This window comes from Myotis nattereri, assembly GCF_964212035.1.
Source record: "Myotis nattereri genome assembly, chromosome: 3".
Classification (NCBI taxonomy): domain Eukaryota; kingdom Metazoa; phylum Chordata; class Mammalia; order Chiroptera; family Vespertilionidae; genus Myotis; species Myotis nattereri.
This window is the reverse complement of record NC_138077.1, coordinates 36,866,841-36,893,534: the sequence shown is the minus strand read 5'-3', so window position 1 is coordinate 36,893,534 and position 26,694 is coordinate 36,866,841. Positions and strand designations below refer to the sequence as shown.

Here is a 26,694-nt window from a genome sequence, read left to right as displayed (position 1 = left end):
TAAGAGGTTTATTGGGCAAGAGAAATATTAAGAATTGTAAAAAAAAAAAAAAAGAAAAGCATACCTGTGGTTTTTTTTTTTTTTTTTTTACATAAAATACTTCTTATCATCAAATGTGTGGTATTTTTTTATTTTCTGCAACACCATCTGGGTATCCAAGAAGTCAGTTCAGTATTAATACTATCTACTTGGAGTTAGCATCAGATCTCCCAAGTCAAGGGTTCACTTCAAATGCCACCTGCAAGTCCCAGGTTGTTGGTTCTGAGTGACTGGCTATATATAAAATCAGGGTTCTCGTGATCATCCCCTCTTTAGGTTTGATCATTGGCTAGAATGGCTCACAGAACTCAGGAAACCACTTACCCATTTACTGTAAAAGACATGACAAAAGATGCAGATAACCATCCAGATGGAAGAGATGTGTAGGGCAAGGTGTGGGGTGAGGGTGGGTGCATTGCTTCCATGCCCTGACTGGGGGCATCACTGCCCCAGTATCCCCATATATTCAGTGATCCTGAAGCTCTCTGAACCCCCTCATACTTTTGACATTTTAAAGGAGGCTTCATCACAAGGCATGACAGTTCTTAGCACAGTGACCAGTCCCTCTCCCCTTCCCAGGAGATTGGAGGGAGGTGGAGTGGAATATTCCAAGCTTCTAATCATGGCTTGGTCTCTGTTGACCAGCCCCACCCTAAAGTAGTTACCTAGGAGCCCACCAAGAGCCCCCTCACTAGAAAAAATGACCTGCACATTCCAAGGAATTTAGGAGCTGTGTCAGAAATCAGGGTCAAAGACCAAATATTAGAACAAAGGTGTTCCCAGTGCTCTTATTGTTAGGAAACTACAAGGGCTTTAGTAGTCTGTGCCAGGAACTGTGGGCAGAAATGAGAGAGAGAGAGAGAGAGAGAGAGAGAGAGAGAGAGAGAGAGAGAGAGAGAGAGAGAGAGAGAGAAGAGAGAGAAAGGAGGGGAGGGGAGGGGAGGAGGGAGAGATTCATAACTAGTGGATCAAATTAGCTAGTAGGGTCATTCTAGATATACTTTGAATGAAAGTCTGCTATTCTCTCTGTCCTTGTAGTTTTAAACTCTGTCTAGGAATACATGTCTGAGTTGGACTTCAAGGAGAACCAGCTTCTGCCAAGTCATTTTCCATTATGACAGCTTCTTTGGGACTAGGAGCTTGAAGCAATTCCAGAAGTTTTAGCATGTGTAGTGTGGTTATAACTAGACCATTTTCCCTCCTTTTACAGTGTGAAAGTCCATGCATCTTAAATATGCTGTGAATGAGTGAGTGAATAAATATTCAAGAACACTTTAGAATTTGAAGACATCAGTGATTTTGAAAGAACAGACCTATGTGGCCTGGAATGGAACCAGTATCTTAGAATGTGGCTTAACAGTAATCATGGCTTGGACACTCTACAACTATGTTCTGAATTTCTGGCTAAGAACAGTGATAAAGTAAAAACATAAAAAATAGTTAAATTTATATACTGTTAAGATGTATAACCATTGACCCTAGATTCCTATGAAAATTGGCAAATTGATGGGGTCAGAGTTCAGTGGTTCTTGGTTGACATTCATCTTATACTGAACCCATTCTGCTCTTCAATACTGCTTCTCTGCCCTTTGAATGAAATTTTCAGTTTTACTTTATATATTTTCCAATCAGTGACATGGAAATAAAGTGGAATTTATTAAAGTTTCAAGTGGAATTTGCTGACTTGCTCTTAAATTAGAAAATTAGTCACTGTACTAGTGGCATTCGAAGTTAGACTGAATCAAACTGTTAACAACTTATTATAACAACAGAGAAAGTTAATATTAATAGAATTTATAGAGCTCATTAAATTGTCCAGGGTAGCAAACATCAGGGAGAACTGAGAGCTTACACTCTCTGAAAGGAATGGGAAACTGCAAGTTATTTAACAACGTTTTAAATTTATTTGATGTTCTATCTAGAAGGAAAGTAATTTCAGACTGCACAGATATTCAGTAATCTACATGACATTCAAAACCAAAATAAAGGTACTATTTTAAAATACTACATAATTATGGAGAAGGCTTAATGAAGCCTTATTAAATTTATCCATTATTTGCTATCACTTAAAAGTAAATCTTACCTGGGAATTTAGTATTGCTGTTTTAGGCATTAGTTTCATTGCTTCTCAGCTACTATTTGGAAGCGAGGGAATAATAATAATAGTAATATTTGACTGATATTTCTTTAAAACATGGACATTTGATTAATCTAATACCCAATATAGATTGGTTGTGATGCTGATTAAAAATTGGTATTATTTCTTAAAGGTCAAAAATCTTGAACTACTCTTGCTTCCCTCTCCAGTAATCCTTTTCCCCCCTCTAATTTTACATCCTATATTTAATCCAGAAATGATACCTTATTTCCAGAATGCTAATAGCAGTCTTCTTAAAATCAAAGTTGCATTTTTTTAAGAAAATAAAAACATTCATGAAAACAATATTCTAGACATTTAGATTGGTTATATTAACCACTTTATTCAGTAAATCTGTGGTTCTATTAAAGGACAGCTCAGTGTGTTCCATCTCACACACACAATCCAGTAAAATAACAATGGTTATCATAAATTGGTTTTTTATATCTCAGGTACTATTGCATGTTTGATAGGTATTAACTTATTTAGTTGTCATAACAACATCCCTCTGTGGATAGTGTTAAAATCCTCACTTTACAGATGAAGAAACATAAGTTTAGAATAACCAGCCTAATGTCTCATGCTCATTAAGTGGTGGAGTGACAGTATTCTTAGTAGTTCTATGTAGTTTTTGGTAAAAAATGGATAAAGCTGAGAATGGAAGGCAATGTAAATATTAGTAAGGGCTGCACTAATGTAATTGAAAGAATTGTAAAGAACCAGACATTTGTTTCTGGCATTTGTATTTTGTAAGGTTTACACATGAAATGGACTGGCATAGGATTATTAAATGTATGTGGAAAAGAGGGAATTTGGTGTGGTTAGGGCAGAATAAGGACACATTCATGAAATGTTCACATTATTAGGAGAGGGGAAAGAAAGAAAAGTTATAAGAGATATGATATAGGGATACAATTTCATAGTAGCCACCAATGAACCTGTAGTATTAGAATGCCGGTAGAGCACATGTGTCTGTCTTTCTTTCTGGGATCTTGGGATCAAATTTGATGATGAAAGGAGTCCCTGCTTATTGTAAGCTGTCTGATTTTTAGGAGTAGTCTGTTTAGTTTTTTGTCTGTAGGACAATGAAGGAAAATAGCAAAAGTCTCTTGCTCCTTTCTCAGTGAGCTACATACAGGCTGTTCTACTTGTTTTTTACACAGTTCTTGGCCTTCCTTCCCAGTTCCTCTACACTGGCCTAAGGGAATCAAAGGGATCAAAATCAAATCACACCCTAAAAGAGCAAACGAAGGAAATACCTTTAACAGCAATTGCTTTTGTAGCAGAGTAGCAGTGCATTAAAATGCTTTTAAAGTGTTCTACCTAGATGCAATAGTTATGATAGTATGTTTGGGTCATATAAAATTTCAGAGATAAGCTGTTAAATAATTGGTTATAGTTCTTTTTCTTTATCTTTTGAACCAAAAAATACTTCTAGTTTTCTGAATTTCAGGTATGGTTTGCATCAGATATAGTTTGCATTTGCCCCAAAATTGATCTTATGAGGGAATGAAAAGGAACCCAATAATTTCATCATCGGTTTTTATAATACCTGTATGGATAAGGTCTTTATTTTAACCCCTGGTCTTTTTTTGAGAGGAATTCATTTTACTATGTTTTCCATGCTTTGCTTTAGGCATCTAGTATTACAAAGATGAATAAGGAATCTTTCACGATGCATACTTTTTATTGAAGGGAGACAAACATATAAAATGAATATCTGTAATGGTGGTAGAGCTTAAGTAGGATTTAGATGATCTAAATTTTAGAGGATATAAGCATATCCAAAGTCATAAAGGTATGGAGGTTTGGAGGACTAAAAACATACTAGAGATGGAATGTAATGGTGTTTGGCGATTGATTAGCTGTAGATGATGAAAGAGGAGAAAGAGCCATTGTTTTTAGCTGAGTTAGTGGGAGGATGGAGCCATACACAGAGGTAGAGAATATAGGAAGAGGAGCCAGTGTGGAATGGGAGATGAACTAAGTTTATACAGACTAAAGTTTGAAATGCTTTGGGGAAAAAAATAGAAATATAGGTGAGGAAGAAACTTCTCCTCAAGGTTCTTTCAGATGGTCTAATAATTAAAATTATGTGAGAGAGATTAACAAGAGAAAATAACCAAATTATAGTGCATATATATGCATGAGAGCCCCACATACAAGTTAGAGACCCCATATAAAATGAATGAGAGAGGTTCAAAGACAGAGTTAGACTGAGGTATGTAAGGCATTCTGACTGAGGAATGAGGTAAGGTTCCTTGGGGCTTGAGAGGGGAGGAAGGTCTTTGGAGCAGATGTTCAGTAATTATTAGTTTGCTCTGTCATATAGATATGGTTAAGGCCCCTAATTTAAATTCTTTAAGGGAGAGGTAAATGTTTTCAAGAGCCTCAGGGTCTTATTGCCTTGAGCTCAAAACAATCCACATTGCAAAGTTGTACCTCTTGGAGAGGCCTGTTCTGAGCCCCTACAGGGAGAAGGATGTCCAAATGGCTTCAAGTTAGAGGAGACCACTATTTTACACAAACCAGTGTAGAGGCAGGGAATTGCTATTGTTTACTCTATTTTCCTTAGTGTGAGGACTTCTTCAGGCCTCTTGCCTCAGTGGAAAATGGCAGCTCATGGTGGAGCCTCCGCAGGAGGAAGTGCTGCAACTGCCCTCTGCTCTCAGGACCCCTCCCGGAGCAGTGGCCCCTCCTGTTTCCTAGGGCTACCTCCAGCTGTAAGAAAGGCTGGGAAAGTGAGGATCTGGACATGCTGTTGCTTTGAATAAAATTGGGATTATGTAAGCAAGAAAGCAACTAATAGTTGTTATATAAACGATAACTAAGCAGTGATCCTCTTTCACTTCAAAATTTAAAAAAGAAAAAGAAAAAAGCTGAATTTTTAGATCATCAATTTTGGGATGCATGGCTATTACAAGTAATTGGGGCTTTAGACTTCATCAAAATTACAGGGGAAGTGGATTGAGGAATGTCGATGGGATTCAAGGGGCAGTGTACATTGATATTTATAAAGAAGAACTGACAAAATGTAGTGGTTGATATGGCCAACAAAGGAGAGAGAAGAGCCAAGAAAGATGACTTTCTGGCTACTGACTTGGGTAGTGAATATTAAGCCACAAGTAGCACAAAATTTGCTCCAGCAATGGCTGTGGTGCTTTTGTGTTTTCCAGTACTTTAATAAACCTCCAAAGGTAGGAGGATTATGCTTGCTAAAATTGCAGGCTCTCTTATGAATACTTATTATGCAAATTAAATAAATTTAACCTTACTCCCATCCAGTGAAGTCCCTGATTTCTGAATGTATTAAGTTTTTTTGTTTTTTTAAAAAAACCAATTAAATCTACATAGCACTTCAAGAACTAGTTAGTTGTATGAAGCAATCTAGGTCAAATGTATTTGGAAGCTGAAGGGGTCGGGGGTCGGGGGGAGGGTAGCAAGTAGTATTTATTGGTTGGTGGATTTACACTAGCCTCTGGGTTGCCCATCATCCTTACTATACTGACTCCATCTTACCTTTGCAATAAGAGAATGTAGATACAAATCTAAAGAGAGTATAGATACACATCTCTTTCTCCTAAGTAAAGTGATACTTGCTTTAAGAATTCTTTATCATGTTGAAATAAGAAAACTCTTTTGGAAACAAAGACTTTGAAGAGAGACTCAGAAGACCTAGAGGGGAGTGGTTAAGAATTTGGCACCTAATGGCCACTTTTCTGCCCTTTATCAGCTATTGCTTTGAGTCTAGAATAGCTGTGGGCAAACTATGGGCCGCCATAGTTGAAATGAATAAAACTAAAAAAAAAAAAAAAAAAAAAAAGACCGTACCCTTTTATGTAATGATGTTTACTTTGAATTTATATTAGTTCACACAAACACTCCACCCATGCTTTTGTTCCGGCCCTCTGGTCCAGTTTAAGAACCCATTGTGGCCCTCGAGTCAGAAAGTTTGCCCACCCCTGGTCTAGAATGTCTTTGAGACTTTATTAACTTGTTTTTAAACAGAGGCAATTATACCTACTGTACAAGCTTGTTGTGAGTTTTAAATGATACTGAATGCACAAGCAATGCAGAGTTTAATAGTTAATTACTTCTGGTAAGAATATTTAACCTCTGTTACTCAATTTTTTTTGTAAACCAGACTGCTTTAAAAAACAAAACAAAACTTTAACCTTCAGATCGTCACAATGGGTTTTCTATGCTACTTATAAGATACTAGTAGCCCGGTGCACAAAAATTTGTGCACTCAGGGGTGGGGCGTGAGGGGTGGGGCCAGACCCCTCAGCCCGACCTGCACCCTCTGTCATGTTCCCAGACCCCGGCCACTCCTGGCATAGGCACAAACCTACAGGCTTGGGGCGGCCTGGCTCCCGAGGCCCCATTTTATCAAGAGATCCAAGTTGGCATTAGTTACAGCCCTCACTGAACCCAGTACACTGCATCGGTGCATACAACTGCCTTGCTTATGTGCCTGCTTCACCCTACTGAATTACTAACATCTTGAGGACATAGCTCTGTCTTATCTTACTTCAACTTCAGTGCCTGGCCTGGTGCCAGGGACCTGAGAGGGTTTGCTGAGTGAGTCAGTCAGTAATGAGTGAGTGAATGAATGAGCGAGTAAGTGAATGAGCAAGCAGCTAGGGGGCGGGAACTTCTGCTGCATTGCCATGGCAACGCGGCAGAAGTTCTGGCCTGGCTAGGCTGCCTGACACCCAGCCCGGGAAGTTCCCGCCCTGTTCCCAGTGGCCAGGTGCCCTTCTCCTGGCTGCATTGTTCGCACCCCGCTCCCGGCTGCCTGACGCAAACCCCGGGAAGTTCCCGCCCTGCTCCCAGCGGCCCCATGCCCTTCTCCCAGCTGCATAGTTCGCGCAGGGCTAAGGCGGCCCAGTTTCTCCGCCTTTGCCCTGCCACCCGGCTCTTGCCTGCTGCCTGGGTTTCCGATCACCGTCAGTGGCAGGCGGCTTCTTCTGTCCGTCCATCCTCCTTTCACCTCCCATCATTGTGCCTACGTATGCAAATTAACAGCCATCTTTGTTGACATTTAATTTGCATATCGCCCAGATTAGCCAATGGGAAGTGTAGCGTAGGTATGGTTAATTACCCTTTTTGTCTTTTATTAGCTAGGATCATTTAGTTTGTTAGTTTAGTTTTATGTCAGTGTTGCCTTATTTCTCAGAAGTCAGGAGATGTTTTCTTTCCTTTGAGTGCCTATTTTTTTGTGAGCCTAGTTTTTATTTTTTTAAAGGCTTTAAAGCAGGGGTCCTCAAACTATGGCCTGTGGGCCACATGCAAATACAAATATTGTATTTGTTCCCGTTTTGTTTTCTTTACTTCAAAATAAGATATGTGCAGTGTGCATAGGAATTTGTTCATAGTTTTTTTTTAAACTATAGCCTGGCCCTCCAATGGTCTGAGGGACAGTGAACTGGCCCCCTGTTTAAAAAGTTTGAGGACCCCTTCTTTAAAGGATATCAGAGGTTATAACCCAGTCATTGCTTATAGGAGATGAATCAGTCCCATAGAAGCCAAAGTTGTAGGCCCAAGACCCTGGCATCCTAGAGGCAGAGTAGGATGAGGACCTGTGTGTGTTTTGAAGAAAGGGTTCATCAAACCTTTTCTCCTTCTAAGGTTAAGTGACCTTGGTTAATTTTTAGCTGTTTCATTTGAAGCATAAAGGTAGAATGTCAGCAATATTACCAGCCAACGTGGGGCTTGGCATATGGTCCTTAACTTGTGAACTGTATCTGAGTGGGAGTAAATACCTGATGGGAAGGTTTGTTTCATTCTTATGACTGAGCGTGTCCCTTACTGGGTTGGGTCGCCTGGAAACTATGCCTGGAGATGACGAAAGACCCGGTGCACGGATTTGTGCACCAGTGGGGTCCCTCAGCCTGGCCTGTGGGGATTGGGCCAGAACTGGCTCTCAGACATTCCCCGAGGGGGTCCTAGCTTGTGAGAGGGCAGTTCTCGGGTGACACACCGTGGAATTGGGGCTCCCTCCACTCTGGTTCCAGGTGTGTCAACCGAACCACAGCTGCCAAGTCACTGCAGCTTGGTAGCTCCTGCATTGAGCATTTGCCCCCTGGTGGTCAGTGCATGTCATAGCTACCATTCAGACAGTAGAATGGTCAGCTGCTCGCTTAGGCATATATAATATATATATATATATAGTAGTTTCACTGTTGGAGCTTGGGGTTTCTAAGCCAGTGTGGCTTCTGCACCCTTTGGTGAGTTATTGCCACCTTTTACCTGAGTTACCGTGGTGGTAGGAGGGAAGTGTACAAAGACTCCTGGGTTGCATGTTGTGCTGACCTGTCTGGCCTGATACTAACTATCCTGATAGCCTTCCTATCCTGTATGCTTCTGAGTAAACAGGTTACAGGTGTGGCCTACTTAGATTTTTGTGAGTTACTCCTAATTGAGTCTGACTCATCATAGTAGTAGTTCTTTTCATCTGATTGATTAACCAGTACTTGAGCTTTAGAGGCCAACAAATTTTCATACTCTTTGTGGGAAAGATATTTTCTGGGCCATTTCCACTTTTATAAGGAAGAGGTAAGATTTTGTTTCAACTCCCCTACCTTCACAAATTTCCCCCTCTGTCAATCTCATTTAGTGCTCACTGGAGTCCAGAATTATGTTTTAGATATGATAGGAGGTATAAACTATAAAGATACTACAGTAGGTCCTCGGGTTATGTCGGAGATCCGTTCCTACTGCGCGACTGAACGCGATTTTCGCCCTAAGTCGGAACCCACCTACATAAGCACCTACGTCACACACATGGAGCACATACACAGCAGTAATGAAGTAAAACAGTAAAAAAAATTTAAAAGAAAGATAACAATTCCTGACCTTTACTGTGGTAAATAAATAATAAAAAACATAAAGCACATAGGTACAAACGTCAAAATGATGGAACTTTTGTTTTTAATAAATAAATAGGAGATGGCGACGTAACCACGAAACGACGTATGTCAAGTCCGACGTAACCTGAGGACTGTCTGTATCAATTTTTTTCCAGGTGTTTACAGTTGAAGGTATTGAAAAAAGTTCAGACAGTCTTTATAGTTCTAGCTTTGTGGGTTTTCGCAAACTAGTTTCACTTTTGTTTCTCTTTATGTTTGCTCTACTAAAGAATATGAAACTCAATAGGGAAAACAGACAAGACCAGAGGTTTTTAAGCATTTGAAACAAAGTGTTGGTCTGTATCCACATTTGTGTTTTGTTATTTTTATCAAAGTAGGTATGTTAAGGTAGTAATGGTAGGTAAATGTATGTAGTACAAGGCACAATGCGTAAGCATTTGTTGGATATTTAAACATTGAGTCTATTGTCTAAACTGTAGTAGGACTTTAAGTGACCAGACATTTCATTTCAGTGGTATTTTTCTATTTTCCGGTATCGTGTATCTTAAAAACGTTCAAAGCTTTTTGATGTTAATTTTGTTAGAATGCTTGTATGAAAAGTACTGTGAACAGCTCTGGGCAACAGTTATGAAAGTTTCTCTTATTTAGCTTATCTTCTTTGCATTTGATAACTTTTCTGATGGCCTCCGTAATACTATTGTGCTAAACTTGTCATTTATAATGGCTAATATCTGTCCTAGAAATTACAGCTTTATAAAATACTAGAGGCTCGGTGCACAAAAATTTGTGCACTGAGGGGGGGGGTCCCTCAGCCCAGCCTGTGCCCTCTGGCAGTCTGGGACCCCTCGGGAGATGACCACCTGCTGGCTTAGGCCTGCTCCCCGGCGGGATTGGGCCTAAGATGGCAATCAGACATCCCTCTGGCAGCCCTGGAGCCCTCGAGGGATGTCCATTTGCCAGTGGGGAGCAGGCCTAAGCTGCAGTCAGACATCCTTGGCGCTGCTGAGGAGGCAGGAGAGGCTCCCACCACCACTGCTGTACTGGCAGCTGTCAGCCTGGCTTGTGGCTGAGCAGAGCTCCCCCATGTGGGAGCGCACTGACCACCAGAGGGCAGCTCCTTTATTGAGCATCTGCCCCCTGGTGGTCAGTGTGTGTCATAGTGACCAGTCATTCCCAGTCTTTCTGCTATTAGGGTTAGTTTGCATATCACCCTTTTACTATATGGGATTGAGGCGTGGTGCACTGGTGGGGGTCAGCTGGTTTGCTCTGAAGGGTGTCCCGGATCAGGGTAGGCGTCCCGCTGGGGTGCCTGGCCAGCCTGGGTGAAGGGCTGATGGGTGTTTGCAGCTGGTCACACCCCTTCAGGGTGGGGGTCCCCACTGGGGTGCCTGGCCAGTCTGGGTGAGGGGTGGAGGGCCGTTTTCAGGCTGGCCAGTGACTGAAGCTCCCAGCCTCTCCTTTCTTTTCTTTCTTTTTTTTTTATTCTGGGATTTATTTACCTTCTATAATTGAAACATTGTTGCCGTCCCTGGTGCTCCCAGCTCTGAGGCCGCGGCCGGCTGAAAGGTATCTGGGGTTTGTTTAGCTTCTATAATTGAAACATTGTTGCTTCCGGAGCTCAGAGCCAGACCGCAGCAGGCGGGGAACCTTGGCTTCCTCCATCACTGGAGTAAGCAAGCCTCCTGCTCGATTCAGCTGCATGGCTGCTAGCCGCCATCTTTGTTGGCAGTTAATTTGTATATCACCCTGATTAGCCAATGGGAAGCGTAGCGGAGGTACGGTTAATTACCCTTTTTGTCTTTTATTAGATAGGATAGGATATAGGCAAAAACAGATCTTTCAGAGAAAAAATTAGAGTAATTGAAACATAAATTACCTATTTTGTGAATGTGAATGTTCTAGGTACTAACACTTAAGTGACAACTTCAAGATAAGGCACATCTGCACCCGTGACTGCCTGAATACATACAGAACAGAGAATATGCAATAGCTTCCTGATATCTTGCCAGCTCTCCTGTTGAAATACAAACCAGTTCTAAGCATTCTACTTACTACTGCAGCCTGGAGGCACCACTCCTCCTTTCCCCCTCCACTCTGGAGTCCCCTCCCCCTACTCAGACCTTTACTTTTTTTAATAGCAGTTGTCACCAACTATGTGCAACCTAATTCTAAATTCTCCTGGAATTTAAACTGGGAAGGCAAGGGCCTTTATTTACTGACTAGAGGCCTGATGCATGAAATTCTTGCAAGGGCCTTGGCCCCCACCGCCACTACAGCTTTGTCTGGAAGGAAGGACATTGGACTAATTAGCATTTTATGCTTTTATTATAGATACTAGAGGCCCAGTGCACGAAATTAGTGCACAGGTAGAGTCTCTGGTGATCAGGGCCAGTCTGTGGGGTGACCGGCGGGGCGATCAGGGGGCTTCCTCTGGCACTCACCTTGGCCGGCCTGGCACTGCCCACTTGCCAGCCCTGTCCCCCCGCCACCACCAATGGTCACCTCCCTCTGCGGGGCGATCGGGGGGGCCCCTGCTGGCACCCATGTTGGCTGGCCTAGGGCCTGTGGGCTAAGGGCAGCTCCTGAATTGAGCGTCTTCCCCCTGGTGGTCAGTGCATGTCATAGCAACTGGTCATTCTGCCGTTTAGTTGATTTGCATATTAAGCTTTTATTATATAGGATATTTTAGTAAATTTTGTTCTGTTGGTAAAGGGCTAACTTGTAGTATTAACAATGTTTAATAGAGAGGTTAATAAAACATTTTCCCTTTTTTTCTACCTTCCTCTTCTATCTCCTTTCTCTTCACAGTTCTGTTTGTTGTAGGATAAATACTACAGTCAAAGAAAAAAGAAAAACCCTACTATGTTAACTTGGCTTTGAGATAAAAGCAGGCTTTAGATTACATTGTTTCCTGGCCTCCTGAAGAAGAATCTGGCTTTCTCCTACCTAGGTTGGCATTTTCTTGAGTAGTTAATGCATAGGTAATGGAGAGAGTTCACTTGTAGTAGGCAGGTCTTTTGTTGTGGGTGGATTCTTTGGTTGTTTTGATATTAGAGAAGTTAGAAATGATAAGAAAATTAACATTTTGTTTGATCTGTAATTTTGTCTAGAGGTTTATGAGTTTGTTTTAAAAGTTAATTACTAATACATAATTAACGTGTTCATTCCCAGATTTATCTGTGAGTAATATTATGATTTAGGATTGTTAGAAAATGTGAAAACATCTTTTGCAGTTAAACAGTTTAGTTTACATTATGGAAGTGATTTTTGTGTCCAGTGGTCATCAGTCATATCAGAAAGCTCAAAGATAAGCTCATTTTCTCTTAGTTTAAAATATGCATAATTACTTTCATTTCTTTTCACCCACTATTTGGTGAATATTGGCAGGTACTGGCAAAATTTATGGCCAACAGTTTTTGTTACTTCATTTGCTCTGGCCAAGAGGATTCATTCCCAGGACCATGCTATTCTGTGCCTTCGTTGTTTCTGTCTTTGTTGGTTGTCTGTTTTTTTGTTTTGTTTTGTTTTGTTTTTTAATACTTCCCATTGCTATTTTTTATCATTTCATGGTAAGTAGTAAACAGTTTTTTGCTTAGAACATTGTTTATTTATTTAAAATATGTTTTCATTGATTTCAGAGAGAGGAGAGAGAGAGAGAGAGAGAGAGAGAGAGAGAGAGAGAGAGAGAGAGAGAGAGAACATTAATGATGAGAGAGAATCATTGATTGGCTGCCTCCTGCACACCCTTTACTGGGGACTGAGCCTGCATCTCATGCATATGCCCTTGATCAGAATCAAACCCAGGACCCTTCAATCCTCAGGGTGACGCTCTATCCACTGAGCCATACTGGCTAGGGCAATTCTTTTATTTTTTTAATATTAGACTATTTTTTACACTTTTCCTTTTAAGTCATATAAGTGGTTATAATTAGCTGGTATTTATTGGTATTCTGTGAGAAAACATCTTTAGGGATTTCATAGGGTTGCTGCTCTTATTTTTACATCATAGATTTTTAAAAAAAATAGCCGGACTGTGTATTCATGTTGTCGAGCCATCTAATATGCCAGTGGTTCCCAACCTTCTGGCCCTTTAAATACAGTTCCTCATGTTGTGTCCCAACCATAAAATTATTTTCATTGCTACTTCATAACTGTCATGTTGCTACTGTTATGAATCGTAATGTAAATATCTGATATGCAGGATGGTCTTAGGCGACCCCTGTGAAAGTGTCGTTCCACCGCCAAAGGGGTCGCGACCCCCAGGTTGAGAACCGCTGTAATATGCCATCTGTGCGGAGAGGAGGACACTGAGGGCTTCCTTGCGGTTATGTGGGTTATATGGGCATGACAGAGCTGAGATTTTAATGAGAGAGGGTAGAAATCCTTTGTTCGGTTTACTTCCACTGTCTATTTTTTTAAAATATATTTTATTGATTCAGAGAGGAAGGGAGAGGTAGAGAGAGAATCATTGATTGGCTGCTTCCTGCATGCCCCCCACTGGGGATCAAGCCTGCAACCCAGGCATGTGCCCTTGACTGGAATTGAACCTGAGACCCTTTGGTCCCCAGGCCAACACTCTGTCCACCAAGCCAAGCTGGCCAGGGCTCCCCTGTCTTTTAAGTGTCTGAAAATGGCAGAGAAATACTTAAGTTTTAATGCTCTTTTTTTGATAGAACCTCATTGTTAGATATAGTACCACATAAGAATAATTTTCTTCCCATAGAATGGGTATATATTTTTAGTAGAGAATGCTTGAATACTTTTTTTTAAAAACTTAGTCTGTTACTTAAAAAAGATATTTATATTTATATTTACATTTTTTATATTTAAATTTAAATTTAAATTTATATTTATATTTATATTTATATTTATATTTATATTTATATTTATATTTATATTTATATTTATATTTATATTTATATCTTTATCTCATTTAACCTAAAAGTTTCCCTCTGGATCTGTAGAAGATTGGGTGGTCTTGGGAATTACTTCATGGCCAAGGAAGTATTGCCTGTTTCCCTTTTGTGTAAGTTTGTGAATAAAGTTTTATTTGAAACAGTAATATACATTCATTTATGTATTGTCTCTGGTTGCTTTGCACCACAATAGCAGAGTTGAGTACCTGCAACAGAGACCATATGGCCTGCAAAACCAAAAATACTTCCTGGCCATAGTTTGCCAATTCCTAGATCATTGCATAAGCGATGGCTGAAAAGTGGGATGGAGTAGTAGGGTTCATCTGGGCTCAGTCAGTGCTTTATTATAATTTGGGTGGTGGGCACAGAGAGGAGTAGTGTTTTGTATTGAAGTAAATCATTACTTAAGAAAGGTTGTCTTCTTTCTTTTCGTAACCCCTGAAACAGGGATGGGGGTGCGAGCATGAGCCTCTGTCCCCGTGTTTTTGTGTCCTGAGTGAATCAGGCAGACCACACAACTTGTATTTTGCTGGTTTAAATGTTTCATTTTAAATTTGGTGAAAAAGCTAAATTGAAAACAATTTGGCAGCCCAACTGTTGTGGCTCAGTGGTTGAGCATCGATCTATGAACCAGGAGGTCACGGTTCGATTCCTGGTCAGGGCACATGCCTGGGCTGCGGGCTTGATCCCCAGTAGGAAAGGGCGTGCAGGGGGCAGCTGATCAGTGATTTTCTCTCATCTTTGATGTTTCTATATCTCCCTCTCCCTTCCTCTCTGAAATCAATAAAATATACACTGAGTGGCCAGATTATTATGACCACCTGACATTTGTAGGCAAATTAGCTATAATTTCGCAGTGAAGTTGCTAGAGGGCCAGATCATTATAAATTCTGAATAGCACAACATACCTAAGTATCATTGCTGATCAAGTTCAGCCTATCATGTTGATGGCTTATCCCAGTGGAGATAGCTTCTTCCAATAAGACAATGCACCATGCCACGGTGCTCATATTGTGCAGAAGTGGTTTCAAGAACATGAGGGAGACTTTACCTTGCTTAGGTGGCCCCCACAATCACCAGATCTCATTCCAATTAAGCATTTGTGGGATGAAGTTAAAAGAGCCATCAGGCAGCTGGTTCCACAACCATCAAATCTCACAGAACTGTACAGTGCTATTCATCAGGCATGGTGTCAGATTCCTCGCATCATCTTTCAACATCTCGTGGAGTCAAAGCCAAGAAGAATCACCACAGTATTGAAGGCAAAAGGTGGCCCAACGAAGTACTGATTGGGTGGTCATAATAATCTGGCCGGTCATAATAATCTGGCCACTCAGTGTATATCTTAAAAAAAGAACACAACAATTTGGCAGACCAACATCAAGTGAGAATTTAGCATTTTTAAAAATAATTATGACTATGTCATATTTTCTTGTATACTTAGAATGAATTATGTTAAAAGACAGCCTATCTCTGATTTCTTAAACGAGTATGTATTTTTGTCAGCAAACATGGTAGTTAAATGAGAAATTTGTTTGAACTTACTGCAGGTAAAGTATTTGTTGGCACTGTCTAAATTATACCAGTTTTAAAAATATGAAGTCAAAGCAACCAGTTTTTAGTTTTTTTCATGTTAAAATCTGTAAATAAATACTCTTTTTAAAGAAACGTAAGAGTGTCTTGTTTGAATCTTTCACTAGTAGATAGAAATAATATTTAAAATTCTGAACCCAACACCTACTTTAATGTAAATATATTTTTTTCTCTTTGTGTCCTTAATACTTCTGAACGACAGTTTTCATTTTATTAATCATCTGCTGTTAGGTTCTTAGTGTTTAAAAAAAAGTTAAGCTTATCCTTTTCTAATACAAAGTGAAAGTTGAAGATGGCAGAGAAATATTGAAGTTTTTCCGTAGACAGTTTTCAGTGTAATTGACAGGCTCTCTGCTTCAGTGAGAGGTCAGGTGTGGTAATTGTTACACTGCCATGTTTGGGCACACTCCAAATATGTTATAGTTTAAAAGTAGTATCAGTGATTAATCTTTTCTTTGAGTAGTTATGCTATTATGTAAACTCCCAAAAGACAAAGTAAGACTGGACACTATAGTCATAGTAGCACACAGCCCAGCAGAATATTAATGGGCAGTTTGTGTCTTGTACAGAAGTGCACAGCCAGAGACCAGTGGTGCTAACACCCAGGCCACCCTCTGTCCACCAAGCCATTGCCCTGGTAGGGGACTGTGTCTTCTCACAGGAAAGGGCTCCTTTTCACTTCTGTGTATTATTCTAAAATGATCACATTAGAATCCTATGCCAGGCAATGTTTAGCACTTTATAAATTCAGCTCTCATAGCAACTTATTTTACAGATGAAAGAACTGAGGCACAGAGAGGTAACTTTAGTGTTAGATCTTGGTTGTGAGTGAAATCCAAGCTGTGTGGCTGCACAGTTCAGGCTCTGAACCCCCAGTACTGTAACATGGCTTCTCTTTTTTCCTAATGTGTCTTACTGGAGTCCACGTCGCACAAAGGTGCCATAGGTGCTACTGGTGCCTTATCGTGATGGCACACTGGAACGCCGATGGAAGGAATCAGACAGGGCACATACACAGCCCTGTATATTCCACTGTAATAACTTTCTCAGTGAATGATAGATCTGGGTTTTGTTTAAATATTTCCATTGATTTGCATAACAGTTTTTCATTATATCGAGTAGAAGAAAAATCTTCCTATAATTTCTACTTACTACTTGGAGTGTTGTCATACAGAGTTCAGTCTCATTTGGTCTTTATGTGTCTCTTATCTAAATGTAGGTACCAGTAATGCCCCTTTTATGCTCTTTTATTATGATAACCTCCATTTTGTGATCTTATGTCCTTATTACCTTTTCTAATTCATTTTTGGGGAGGGGGATTGAGTTTATCTTTTGTTTCCTATTGCTGATCTTAAAATCAAATTAATAGCATTTAATTTGCTTGATACAGTGTGTTTCCCACTATAATTCTGAAAAGCACTCACTTTGCAATGCTAATATTTGAAAGAAGTGATTCTTTTGGGCTTCTTCACCCCACAAGAATAGTAATTAGAATCTGCTAGTAAAATTCCCTATTCTTCCCTTTCCTGCCATATATTCCAGTGGTTCCCAACCCCCATTGGAATCTCATGGGGGAGCTTTAAAATGCAACCAATGTACAGATTCTACCCTAGACTGATGAAATCTGAGTGTCACAGCTAGGTTAGAATCTGGGAAGGGATTTCTGTAGGGCAGTTAACCAAAGACCCATCATCCCTGCAAGAATTGTTTTTGTTTCTGCTGGGAGTATACTAGTATTGTTCAGCAGAATGATTTCTGTCTTGTCCTAGCCTAATTAGCTGTTCCATGTTCTTGAATAGCTGATATCTTGAATCAAATGTTTAACCCTTGGGAAGAGTGAGAAAACCTAAAAAGATTTGGGAATTATCTCAGTTTTTTCTTGAAACTTAAGTGCCAAGGTACTGCCTATGTAGTGTTAAGCAAATTTGGAAAAGGCAAAGTTTGATTTTGTTTTATCCTATAATTTCCTACATCCTTATACTATTCCTACTGCCTCCCCTCACCCGTCTACTTGTTTCTTCCTCCCAAATCGCTTTTATAAATGTTAAGCTGCCATCAGCTTTGTGTTAAGAAAACAATGTCATATCTGTCATATTTCTAAGGCATAATAAATTATAAGTCCCACCATTAATTTAGTAACAGTTTTTTGGATGAGAAAAAGAAACTAGTTACAGTTACATATTGTTGATGTACCACTTTTTTTTCAAAGTAACTGACAACAGTGTGTGCTTAGTCAAACACTTTTATATCACCTGTCTAATATCACAGCTAACATGTGAGTCTAAGCCTTTTCTCCATGCTCAGTTATCAATCATTGATAGTTAGTGAACTAGAAACTTTTGATTGGTAGATGTTAGTGCCTAAAAAATCAATTTAATTTTTAATAATACTTAAAACTGCCCAAACCAAACTTTAATTTTAAAAACTTTGTGTCTTAGTATAAGAGAATTTGTGGTTTTATTGGTTTTCATTGCATTGCTAATTCTTTGACAGGAAAATTTTTGAGTACTAGTACTTTTTTGTGTTATTCCTGCACAATATTTTTTTTTGTATAAATCTAATATAAAATCCAACTACAGGTGATGCTACCAATGAAACTAACTCAGCTGAAGTAATAATTGTATGATTAGACATCAATGCATATTGATTTCATTTATTTTTTAAAATGTATGTTTAAATTGTTTTTTATGTGGATTTGTGCTCTAATATCCAGTTAGAGGCCCAGTGCATGAATTCCTGCATGGGTGGGGTCCAGCTGGCCTGGCTCCAATCAAGGTGGATTGGGGCCAGGCCTGTCGGGAGGAGGAGACAGCGAGAGGTTGGCTGGGCGACCCGGTCCCGATTGGGGTCGGGCTGGCTGTGGGGAGGGGTCGTGGGCAATTGGCCGGTGGGCCCCGCTCCTGATTGGGGTGTGGGGGGGGGCGGTGACTGGGGACAGGGCTGGCCATGGGGAGGGGCTGCAGGAGGTTGGCCGGCTAGCCTGCCCCCTATTGGGTTGGGGGGGGGCAATTGGGCAGGGCTGGAGGGGGTGAGGAGCTGCGGGCTGATCAGGGTGGTGAGGGCCCATCGGGAGCAGGGCCAGCTGGGGGGAGGGGCCACGGGAGGTTGGCCAGCTGGCCCACCCCCTGATCCGGTAGTTTTCTGGCTGCAGTGGGCATCATAGCAACCGGTCGTTCAGTGGTTAAGATGTTCTGGTTGCTGGCGTTTTATATATAGATTAGAAAATTGGGATCATAATATACAACTCTTGAATCCATTTTCCCTAAGTCACTTAAATAACAAAGGAAAGTGAAAATCATAGCAAATGATGGTGAACTTGTGTTTGGTCTGACTACTGGGCCTTTGAATCTGATCTGATCTCTCTGTCAGTTTCTTTAAGATATCCCTTCTGTTACGGCTCCTTCCCCTTTTCCACTGGCTGTCTAGAATATTGTGTGGGTGTGTGATTGAGAATGGGAGGAGGAGAGCACAGGCTATAATGTTTTAGAGGCTTTGATGAATGCTTCGTATGATATTAGATATTGCCAAGTTGAAGAAGGCAATTAATAAGTCTTTTGTTAAATGGATCAGTGCAATTGAGAAGATTTAGTTGAAACTTCAGTGTACAAATATATCCTTCTCTTAGTTGTTTCAGTTGAAAGTAATCACTATTTGTTTATTGTATTAAGCCATCTTGTGCTAAGCAATTTATTTTGGACTTTTTATGTGACCTTTTTGTTTTTTTGCCCCCAAGTTCATTTAATAAGAAACTTTCTAAGCACGTTAATTATGGCAAGATCATTGTTTTCTCTTAATTCTTGGGATGATTTCCCCAATTTATGTAATTCATTTGTACCTTTTCTTTCTTAAGGATAGCAAGTACACCTTCTTGAATTTGTTATTGACCACTAGGTTCTAGATTAGATTATGCCACAATATGTACCTTTTCTTAGGAAAAGGATCTGTAATCCATTACCTTTTCAAAGAGATCTATGAGTCAAATAAATTTACTTCTAAAGTTTTTACGGTAGTATTTTTAAAAATCAGTCAAAATATGCTGTTGAACTATTTTATAGAAGTTTTGCATATTAAAAAATCCTAATTATATGTAGGTGGAAGATTTTGAAAGATGTCTGCTGAGTCAGCAGTGTCTATTTGAAAGCCTTTTCCAAAATTAATGTCATTTTAGGTAAAATGTTCTGAAAGCAAAGCTTTTTGCTTAGGAGTAAAACCAAAGCCTACAAACATTAATTTCAGTACAAAAAGTAAAACAAATAGGTATAGTGTATGTAGAACAAAATAGTTGTTTAATGCTGATTTTATGTGGTTATATGCTCATGAATTTGTTTTTTCTTTTGTTTTTTTCTTTTTAGTGGCAGAAGGTTAGCCTTTATTGGTTACTTCCTACAAGTATTGATATAGCCAGGCTTTCCTAAGCATTTCTACAACAAACAGAAAGCTGAGTAGTTTTTCCTAACCAATATGATTTATTTGCTATAATTCAGTCTCTACTATGTTTTATTTTCAACTAGAGGCTTGGTGCACGAATTTGTGCACAGGTGGGGTCCGGCCAGCCTGCCCCGATGGGGGCCGATAGGGGCTGGGCTGGCAAGGGGGTAGGGGATGCGGGAGGTTTGCCGGCTGGTGCCACCCCTGATTGGGGTGGAGGGGCCTGATTGGGTGTGGGGACATCCAGGAGGAGGGGCTGTGGGCGGTTTGAGGGGGGGCGATCCGGGCCCAGCTTGGGCCGGTTGGCCGCTGTACTGTGCATCATAGTGACCGGTCATTCTGGTCATTCCGCCGTTCTGGTCGCTGGGCTTTTATGTACATATACTAGAGGCACGGTGCATGAAAATTTATGCACTGGAGAGGTGGGTCCCCTCAGCCCGGCCTGTCCCCTCTCACAGTCCGGGAGCCCTCAGGGCGGGAGGCGACACAGTGATCAGGGGAAGGCAACGCCCCATTACACCTCAGCTGCCGCCACTGCCGGCAGCGCAAGCCTCAGACAGCCCTGGTTACCTGAGCCTCACCCGAGGCTTGCCTGTGCCTACGGCTTGCCCTAGATGGCTGGGCAGCTGACATCCGAGGCTTGCCTTGCCTACAGCCGGCCCTGGGGGGCTAAGGGGCCTGGGGGTCTCTGGAAGCAGGCATGTGGCCCAGCCTTGCCATGCGCCTACTGCCCCAGCGGGACTGAGGGGATGGGCACTGCCACCTTGTGTGGGTGCCACCATCTTTGAGGGCGAGGCAGTCAATTGGCATATTCCCTCAGTGGCTGTAGGTGCTGTCACCTTTGAGGGCGGGGCAGCAATTGGCATATTCCCTCCTTATTGGCTGTGGGCACCGCCATCTTTGTGATGGTGTGAGGGTCAATTAGCATATTCCCTCGTTATTAGATAGGATATTAGTGTTCTGGTACATGGATTCGTGCACATTGAAAGGAAATTAATTAGAAGAAATATTTTAATATCACTATTCGCCCTTTCTCTATAATAGAAGTGTCAACCAAATTCACAATCGATAATGACAGATCGAAACACAAGCATGCATTTGGCACCAGCAAGAGCTTTATATGTATCGTGCATGCATGAGTCAACTTAGCCTTTTATATATACAGAATAAACTTGTTAATTAGACCTGCTTTCTGATTTAGCTAAACTTTTTCTAGCCCAGTGAAACACCCCAACTTCTCTTTCAAGTAATTGTCAGCAACACAGCAGTAAGTATCAACATGAAGCAGAATATTATTATAGATCACTCAGGGAGAACAAAGGGTAAAATATTTAACTGTAGCAGTGTTTGACTATATTCTGTGCAGTGAGAAAACCTGAAGTCATTTTCAAGTTCCACATTTCTTACTTTTTTCCAGTTGGGTCAAGTTTCTAAACTTTCTAAATCTCTGTTTTCTGGCTAATGAAAAGGCAATAGGATTCTACCAAGTCTCCTCTCTACCTACTCCAAGACTTCTGGAGGATCAAATGAGATGAGGCATGGGAAAATGCTTCACAGACATTTGGTTAAACTGTAAAATGTTTGAACCTGGCTATAAAGCAAGTCTGGTTCATGGGCTGAAGAAATTCCAAGGAGGCTAGTTTCTAAGGAGAGAAAGCCAGGCATTGCTATGTGACTTCATTACCTGGTGCCCACAGTGACAGTTTCTTTTGGGCTGGGCTGGGGGCCACATTTTGCACCATGGGGTGGGGTGTTGCTCTGGGTGGTGGCGGGGCCTGTGCCCCACTTGTGGGAAGCCAAGTGTTGGTTTGTTGGCACCAGGTCTGTGGTGCCGTTTATTTTTAAATGGCCAGTGGGCATCATGGTAGCTCCTGCATTGAGTGTCTGCCCCTTGGTGGTCAGTGCACATCATAGCTACCAGTCGGACAGACAGATGGACACTTAGCCTTTAGATAGATAGACAGATAGATGATAGATAGATAGATAGATAGATAGATAGATAGATAGTTATAGATTCTGTATGTGCTTATTTTTACACATAGAGATGTTATAACATTACACATAATGAATACATACATATATCTTAAGAACTATGTCTGTTCAGGGCACTATTCTTAGTTCTGTGGTGGGTCAACAAGATGAGCGATCAATCTGGTCTCCAGAAGTCTGATAAGGGGATGCTTAATGACAGAATAAGGCACTACAAAGTTGTGGTAAGAGAGGTGCAGATTTCTTTCTCCAGAAAGTGGTGTACAGACAAGGAGGAAGCTGATTTGGGCTGAATCTGGAGGGGCAGAACCAAAGTTAAAGCACATTCTGGTGAAGGAATGAGCATTGTCATGGCAGCCAGAGTGCAGAGAACAGAGAGAGAGGACAATCTGATAATGGTGAAAATAGAGGAGATTCAGCAAGTGAGATTAAAAAGGGCAGATGTAAAGGATACACATGATTTTGGTTTTTGGACAACTTGAATGACTTTAATACAGATAGTTTTAATATACATTCTGTCAGGTTACCTTAAATACACTTTATATTTTTGTAAAAGGCATAATTATATCTTAAAATTTGGATGTTTATCTTATAAGATGAAGAATTGTGTGTTGTTTTTATAAATGCACAGTATAATGGCTTGGAGCAGCTGTGGGCAAACTATGGCCCGCGTACCCTTTTATGTAATGATGTTTACTTGGAATTTATATTAGTTCACACAAACACTCCATCCATGCTTTTGTTCCGGCCCTCTGGTCCAGTTTAAGAACTCATTGTGGCCCTTGAGTCAAAAAGTTTGCCCACCCCTGGCCTGGAGCATAGGTAAATGAGTCGGCTAGGAAAACATCTAATATAGAATCCAAAATAGAGCCCTGTATATGTTTATGTTTTTTAGAAATTCCTCACTTTTTCAGGTTGTATGTATGTGCAAGTGGGCAGGCCTATTGACTCATTATTTCCCACAGAGTAATACAAGCTTCAAATCGTAGACTTAAATATTTATTAAGTCACTATTGTGATTTTTCCCTTAAGGACAATAGTCTAATAGGTAAAATTAAATGAATAAATGAAGAAAACAAGGGTAGAGAAAAGATAACTAGAGAAACTGAGATTCGAGGCATAGGAGAGTGATGAGAGACTCACTAATAACAGAAAAGAGAAGAGATCCAGGAAGAGGAGGAACAAGTCTAATAGCTGGAATGATCTAATTCAGGGGCCAGTTCACTGTCCCTCAGACCGTTGGAGGGCTGGACTATAGTTTAAAAAAAAACTATGAACAAATTCCTATGCACACTGCACATATCTTATTTTGAAGTAAAAAAACAAAACGGGAACAAATACAATATTTGTATTTGCATGTGGCCCGCGGGCCGTAGTTTGAGGACCCCTGATCTAATTAGTATTTTCCAAAGGTAGATGTGTATGTTTGTGTGTTGTGTGTGTACATGTCCCAGTAGTAAAAACAAGTATCCATTGGGATACAGTGCTCTATTAGTCTATTTATGTTCATTTTAGATTGAAAAATTATTTATATTTAATGTAGGGGTTCAAATTTATACCCCTATTTGGATGTGATATCAGAGTCATGTATAACATATGTACGTAATGGTTTTCAGAAGAGTAGGGGGTTTCCACAAAGCAACAGTGACACTCCCGTTCATTCATTCCATTTCTGAGATTTGCCATGTATTTGAGATTGCTACTGTCAGTTTGCTTGTGTTTGAGTATGTAGATTTATGAATTACATTATGTAATTTAAACCAGACTCCACAAAAACCTAATAACTTAAAAGATTCCTGCAAAGAAACTGAGTATAAGAAACATTAGTAAGGGTAGGAAACAAGCCTGGCTGGTGTGACTCAGTGAATTGAGCATTGACTTGTGCACCAAGAAGTCACTGGTTTGATTTCAGGTCAGGGCATATGCTTGGATTGCTGGCTAGATCCCAGGTAGAGGGCGTGCCGGGGGCAGTCGACCAGTGTTCCTCTCACATTGATGTTTCTATCTCTCCCTCTCCCTTTCTCTTTCTCTAAAATCAATAGAAATATATTTAAAAAAAGAAAAGAAAAAGAATAGGAAACAAGAAAATGGTAGAGCTGATACAAACTACTAAAATGAGCTTTCCCCTGCCATGATCTAATCATTGGAGAAGATGGCTGAAAAATTGAGATTACCGTATCAGGAAAGCTATTTGACATAGGCATGCATTCAATGTTGGTATTGACAAGCCTTGCTCTAAGAGTAAAATGTGCTTTGAGATATTAGTTAATAATGATATAAAATCATCATGATTAAAAGACATTTAAAAATTAAACTAGAATGTTTTAAACAATACTACAGCATTGTAAATAAATAATCCCCTTTAAAAAGTGGTTTTGTGTGTTTTACAGTGTACATAATTCAGTAGCACATGTTAATTATCTATAGTAATAAAAGCGTAATATGCTAATTAGACCGGACGTCCTTCTGGATGACCTTCCGGACAAAGCTGCAGCGGCGGGTGCCGATCCCCTTGCACGGATTTCGTGCATTGGATCTCTAGTTTATAAATAGAATGAATGTATGCCCAAACTTCTTTTCTGATAAGGGTACTCTGTCGATTTGGGGATAACAGGTCACCCTATATGGCTTACAGCTCAAAGGTTCATGAAAAATTCATAGTAAAATAATGGATGTTCATAACATGACCCTGAGGTAAACAGAGCCTAGCTGTGATCTAAGTATTGTTTGGACTCAATCATAATATCTATAGAACATTTCTTCCATAGGTATAGAAAGGATCTACCAACTTGCTCACAAGTGTCTTATACCAAAAAGCCTTGTGCTCATTCCTCTCTCTTGAAACACCAGAGGCTGATGGGATAGCATATGTTGATATAACCATCTGTAATTCTTAATTTCTAGATTTCCTTATGGCTTAAGTTATATGGTAGCACTAAGGTTTTAGACAGCCATGGAGCTGTCAATCAGCACAAATGAGAGTTCCAGTCCACTACAGATAAAATCTGAGGGGAACAAACTTCAAGGGATTAAATTCTGAGTTATTCAGTGTATTTGCTGCATAATCTTTTTGGTATTTCTTGACTTAATTTACCTGTAAGGTGTATGAGGTAAAGCTCCTACGTTGCTTTCTGTGGCATCAGCTTGTGCTCTCACAGGAAACTGTGCTCTGCTCTAGAACCTGCACTGGTCAGTGTCTCTCCCACGAGTCACCACTGACAGGTGGTGTGAAAAACGACTTGTATTTACAAAAAGGGTTCATGGAAGATAATGTGCTGGGACTGAGCAATTGAGAAGACTGGGAAACTATACAAAATGTAAACTCTGAAGAGATTAAAGTTTAATAAGTTTTGATAGAAATTGTTTCAAAACCAGTCATGTATTTCTCTTTATTATTAAGCAATATATAGAATATAATTTTAGTACCATTCTTTATGGCTCATGATTGTAGATTATTAGCATACTATGTTGGGCCCTTTTACAATAATATTTGCATGAATTGAGCTGAATGTGGGTCAGTTTGTACAGATTCATCTCTTGAGTCTCATTTTGTTCATTGTGCCAGTCTTAGGAATGTTATACAGATTCACTGCCTGCCGTTTCTTATGCATTCAGAAATTGATGCTATTGTTTATGATTATAATTGTTTAGGGGGAGAAAGATAGTCATTGGTGGAGAGCTTGAAGACATAAATGAAGATTATTTCATATATGTAGAATTTGGCATGAGGAATCTTTTAAACTGAATTTGTTTTAGGGCACACTGAATATTTTACTTTCCTTTTTCTCAGCATCAGCAACAGCAACTTGTGATTGGTGGTACCGGATATTCAGTTGTACATCCCCACATCAATGCACTGCCAATGGTAAGAATTGCTCCCACTCTGAATGTTAGAGTGTTTTAATGCTCTTTTTAGTATTCACTTATTTTTAACAATCTATTAAGGAAAGTTTCTCACATCTCACAAAATATAATGTGCTCCCAAATAAAAGAAATGTTTTTAATATGTAATTTAAGGCACTTAAAATATTTTTGATAACTTAATCCTATTTATAAAGAGGGAATATGCAAATTGACCATCACAAATATGGCGGCACCCAGCCCCTCAGCCCTGCTGGAGTCCCTCAGTCCTTTCAACCCTGCTGGAGGGGTGGCAGGTGTGCGGTGCAGCCAGACCCGCCCTCAGCCCCCAGCCACGCAGGGCTGGCTGAGGCTTGCACTGCTGGCAGTGGCAGCAGCAGAGGTGTGATGGGGGTGTTTCCTTCCCCTGATCACTGGGTCGCCTTCCATCCCTGAGGGCTCCCGGTCCCTGAGAGAGGGCAGGCCAGGCTGAGGGCGCACGCTCCCCTCCAGTGCATGAATTTTCATGCACTGGGCCTCTAGTATAAAATAAAAAGGCAAACCTTTACTTTGAAGATTTCCATTATCTGTAGGTTTTATAACTTCTTGGTGATGGTTATCAGGATGAAAAGTATTATTATGTTGTGATGATACTGTATTTTAACAAATAGACTATTTTGGGAATAGAATTTCCATAGTAAACTGAAGTTATAGTGGCAGTAATAACTTGTGTTTTTGTCTGTCATCTTATAGAATAGCCTGATTTTGCATATTGCATTTATCCAAATACAGGGGGTCCCCAAAAAGTACTTGATAATGAAATGGATTTTAATAAACACTGCCTTTATAATTACTTAGAGTGTGTATGTATTTTTTGGGA

The 26,694-nt window shown here is 40.3% G+C and overlaps 1 protein-coding gene across 3 annotated transcripts in view; it reads left to right on the top strand.

Moving 5' to 3' along the window:
- The window catches only part of TBL1XR1 (TBL1X/Y related 1), a 169,508-nt gene that overhangs the window by 69,439 nt on the left and 73,375 nt on the right, over positions 1–26,694 (top strand). For all 3 annotated transcript variants that reach the window (XR_013995750.1, XM_081087462.1, XM_081087463.1), the window contains exon 2: positions 25,765–25,839. The gene's annotated coding sequence lies outside the window, so the exon portion shown is untranslated. The remainder of the gene's footprint in view (positions 1–25,764; positions 25,840–26,694) is intronic.